General features: G+C 55.9%; 2 long non-coding RNA genes across 3 annotated transcripts in view; one reads left to right on the forward strand and one right to left on the reverse strand.

The window, feature by feature from the left end:
* The window catches only part of LOC108510207, a 1,876-nt gene extending 1,424 nt beyond the window's left edge, over positions 1-452 (reverse strand). Inside the window, exon 1 of the long non-coding RNA XR_001878760.1 lies at positions 105-452. This is a non-coding gene — a long non-coding RNA (uncharacterized LOC108510207). The remainder of the gene's footprint in view (positions 1-104) is intronic.
* A 1,979-nt stretch (positions 453-2,431) lies between these two features.
* On the forward strand, positions 2,432-4,508 carry LOC108510206. 2 transcript variants are annotated; one of them, XR_001878758.1, is made up of 3 exons: positions 2,432-2,481; positions 4,029-4,186; positions 4,377-4,508. It is a non-coding gene; the product is annotated as an uncharacterized LOC108510206 (long non-coding RNA). The 2 variants fall into 2 exon arrangements; XR_001878759.1 differs by lacking the exon at positions 2,432-2,481 and adding an exon at positions 3,413-3,558.
* Positions 4,509-4,556: the final 48 nt, after the last annotated feature.

The raw sequence follows: 4,556 nt of genomic DNA on the forward strand, positions 1-4,556 counted from the left end.
GGAGGAGCCCCCCAAGGTCCCACCTGAGCCTCTCCCAGCAGAGCCAGGTGGGAAGGGGGCTCACCTGGGGGGCTCTGCCCCTGGGGCTGGCAGAAGTACCGCACCAGGAATGGGAAGATGCATCGATCCGTCTCGTTCCTGGCCTGGATCTCCACACTGGTATCACTTTCAGGACCTGGAGAGCCCTGAAAAACTGGGAACAAAGTGAGAAGTTGAAGCCAAACCACAAACCCCACAGAGACAGGTCGGGTTTTGCCCCGCAGTTAATGAAGTTGGCCCGAAGCCCACAGGTCTTGCCCTCCTCCCTCGTTCGTGGGGATGCTCCAGGTGTGCCCAGAGGGGGTTTTGCTCTTGGCTCTCATGTCTGCACCAACCCTCCAGGGCCTGAACCACTGCAATTAACCCAGATTTCCGCTACCAGGCATCTTGCCAGGGTGTGAGATGGAGATAAGAGCTGGTTACTCACCCCTCACATTTCGGAGCAACACCAGCACCAGCAGGACGAGGTGCCCCAGAGCCCCAGCTGTGAGGAGGACTCTGTGCCACCACGGGCACGGGGCAGGAGCTGGAAGAGGCCACATTTAAGCTTAAAAATTGTAAAAAAACATGAAGAAGATTGGGGGTTTAGAGCAAAAAAAAAAAAAACCCAAACCCCTGTGCTGAGCTGTGAGTTCGAGCAGAAGTTTGTGGTTGCTTTGCTTCCTCCAAAGCCATAAATCCCCCCTGACAGGGCTCGAGCCAGGGCAGCACCCCCGGGGGAGATTGGGGGGCTCAGGGGGTGCAGCAGCCTTGGGAGCAGCCTCGAGGACCCAGTGCCAGAGGGCAGGACCTGGGAACTCCCAAACGGGCTCAGTTTCCAGCTGGGAGTTGGTGGCCGCGGGTCCCTCCAGCCCTCGACTCCTCCGGGGTCCGGACGGGGTTCGGCCCCTTCCCTGCCCTCCCAAGTGTGGTGGCTCCCCTGGGGCTTCCTGGGGCCCCTTTTGGCCACCGAGTGAAGGGTCTGGGAAACAAAACTGTTCTAGTTCCAGAGAATTTCCAGCCTCTCCTGTTCCTGTCCTGCTCCAGACAAGCTCAGATCCCATTTCAAAGGCCACCCCGTGAGCTTGGAAACCTGAACGTGGGGATGGAGAATTGAACAGATCCCAAAGGTAACGGACCCAAAACTCTTCCCAGGGCCTGAAATAAGCCTTTTTTCCCCCAAAATACACTCACCAGGACATTTCTCAGCCGGAGAAGGCCCGTTCCCAGGATTTCTTAGATCGGCATAAATGATTTTCCCAGCCATGGTGGCTCTGGAGGTTGTTGGCGTGTCCCGAGAGCGACACCAACCTCAGACACCTTCTCACCTCGTGACCAACGCGCGTCCGGTCCCAGGAAATGGCACCAACCGGGCCTTTTATGTTTCTTTGGGGTTTTTTTTAAACATATCTCTGTATTCTGCAGCCTCCCCTGTGCCTGGGGAAAGGGTTAGGGTGTCCCCAGCCAGGAGGAGGAGGGAGGGGGGCTCACCTGGAGGTGCAGGGACATGTGCAGGGTTGGGCTGAATGGCAGAAAATTATTAAATTAATCAAATTAATTTATTAAATCAACTCAAAAAGCCTCTTATTGAGGTTTTTAGGGAGTGAGGCTGAAATGTGACGGGTGATATTTGGTGTTACTTCCCCAAGAAGCATCTCTCAGGGATGGGGTGGTGGCAGAAATGCTGCAGCCATGGGAGGGTCAGAACCAGGCAGGGCAGGAGGAGCTGACACCCCCCGGTCATTTAGGGGGGTTTTTCCCCACTTGTCTGACACCCCCTCGTCCCCCTCAGCCCCGTCGGTCAGGACATGGTCCCGTTCTGGGGGCACCGGGGGATCCTTTGCCCCCCTCGTGCAGCTCCAAGCGCTCGAGTGGCCAAGTCCTGGTTTCTGGGGCTGCCCCCACAGTTGGTTTTGGGGTCCCGCGGGGGCTGCGGGGGCCGCTCGCCCCGTGCCCGGACAGGACCGAGGGAATGTCCTCGGGAATGTCCGCGGGAATGCCCGGCTCGTGCGCATCCCCTGCCGGCCGCGGCGCACAAACGCACCCGATTTCCCTCCGAAAAGGGGGGAAAAAACGGCCCCCAATCCCTTTTGCCCGAGCGGAGGAGGGGACAGAGTTCCGGCAGAAAAGTCCAGTTCGGGAAGAACAAACCACCCAGAAGTGAGGAAGGCAGGCAGAGCCGCGAGCCACACGTCCCATTTCACATCCACACGGCAGAGCCACGGTGGGGGGATCGAAAAACAGCCAATGGGAAGCGTCGGAGAGCCCCGGCAGCCAATGGGAAGCATCGGAGAGCCCCGGCAGCCAATGGGAAGCCACGTTTCCTGATGCCCTGGGAACCACACTGAGAAGCTGCTGGAGAACAGCCATCAACTAAAATTGCTTTTATTGGAGAGTTTCCTAGTTTATGACTAAACACACCCTAGCGGGAAATCTCCCACACATCAAGAGCTGCCCTGCGAGGTGAGTACTCCAGAGCAGCCCCTGGGCTGCCAAACTTGGGGTGGTGGGTGCTCCCTGCCCACAGTGAGCCACGGCTGGGACAGGGCTGAGCCCCCACATCAGGGTCTTGTCTCTGGGGGAGCTGAAATAACCACCTGATTAATTAAACGTGGCACGTTGAAGGGAAGGGGGGAACAAACCCCAAAAATCACAGTTTTACAGCTGGGTTTGGTGAGGCTTTTGCTGCCGTGGGGTTGGTTTGAGTGTCTGCTGTGGGGTTGGGCTGGTTTGTCATTTTTGCTGCCTTGTAAGAGCTTCTGCAGTGATTTTGTTGGGGTTTTATTCAGCCCCTTGTTGCTGACAGAGTTGCTTCTTGGGAAGAGAATTGGGCAAATCATGGTGAAAAGAGGTAAATGATGATATGACAGAAAGGACTTTAATTTGTTTCAGTTGAGTGGAATGAACAGTGATTTTGGGGGGAGCTGGAGGAAACCACGGTGGGCTTGGGAGGGATTGAACCTGGGCAGGAGCTCGGGCTGCACCAGGGGGGGTCTCACAACATGAACCTTCGGGGGTCTTTTTAGGGGAATTTGTTGAATTTGTACAGTCGACATTTGTGATGCAGAAATTAAAGTAGGACTGAAATTTTGGCTTGAAATGAGGGGGCTGAACTTGTGCACTGGGGCTTCTGTAATCTTAAACTGTGACTGGGATACTTTAGTTTTTGAAATAGGAAACCCTTCACCAGTCATGTCCATGCCATGCCATACTTGTTTTAGCTTCAGACCCAGCTCAGAGTTTGGATAAGGTCTGGGCTTTGTCCTTAGGAAACCTCCAAGGGTGCTGGAGCACCACTCCCTTCCTACTCATCCTATATTCCTTTCTTTCTCCTACCAATTTAACTCTCTCACTGCTCTGGAAATGCTGCATCTGAGCACATCCTTGATGAGCTTCTGTTGGTCCATTTGGTGCTGGTAACTTACACAAGACCCAAAAGGACCAAAAGCTGCTGCCCCTGTTGGTTTGGGGTGCAGGGAACCAGGTCGTGCTCCTGCAACAGTGGGCACGGGTAGGGGGGGAACCAGAGCAGGGATTCCTGTGAGCAAAACGAGCTCAACACAGAAAACCTGAGCAGAACAGGTGCTGTGAACTGTTACAGGCTATTTTCAATCCTGTGTTTTTGCAAAAGGGCCCCAAAGAACAGACTCTGCTCCGAGCCCTCGGTGCCTCTTCTGAGCCCTGAACAGGCTCCTGTCCCCTGCAAACACTTCAGCAGCCTTTGAGCTGTGAGCTCTCAATGACTTATTTATTTAATAGTTAAAGTGCCTTTAAACTTGTCTTTTTCTTTCCTTTCTGCTTAATTTCTTTGGGTTTTTTCCCTCTTTAATCTTTGCTGCTCCCCTCTCTTTTCCTGTCCCTGTGTCCTTTGTGACCCACCAGCCCTGCCAGAGGCTGATTCACCTTGTGCGTCAGTGCCCCACAAGGGCTGTTGTGGCTGGCTGGGCTGGGGCCCAGGAGGTCTCAGCTCCCTGCAGGTCCCCTCAGCCTCTCCTCTCCTTCCACCCCAGGCTGCCGAGTGCATCCACCCCACAGAGCCCAGGGAATGTCAGCCCCGGGCCCTGAGGCTGCTCTGCAAGGATGGGGAAAGAAACCCAAAAGCCAAATTCTTCAGGCCAAGAGGAACCACTGAACACCTGCAGTGATCCAGAGGAACAGTGCAAATGGGGTAATGCTGGGAAAACCAAACACTCCGGGGAGGGCGGGGTGTGGGAAGAGCATCTCGCTCTGGGGGGGCACCAGTGGGGTCCCTGGATGGGCCTGGGTGGGGCTGGGGATGGACTGAGGGTCCAGCACAGGAGGGCAAAGCAGAGGGGAGAGGAGCCAGGCCATCCTCACCCTGCTCTTTCCTGCCCCAGGGTCCTGCAGAACCGAGTCAGACCGGAGAACATCCCCCAAGGTGTGTGTTCTCCTCGCTCTGAGTGTGTTCCTGGGGATCCTCAGCTTGAGCCTGCCTGGAGCAGTGACTGGTGAGTCCCACCCAGGCACCCCCACGGGGAGGATCTGGGCCAGGCGCCTCCGTTTTGGGAGGTGGGAGG

Source organism: Lepidothrix coronata, unplaced genomic scaffold, assembly GCF_001604755.1.
Source record: "Lepidothrix coronata isolate B3197 unplaced genomic scaffold, Lepidothrix_coronata-1.0 Scaffold538, whole genome shotgun sequence".
Lineage (NCBI taxonomy): Eukaryota > Metazoa > Chordata > Aves > Passeriformes > Pipridae > Lepidothrix > Lepidothrix coronata.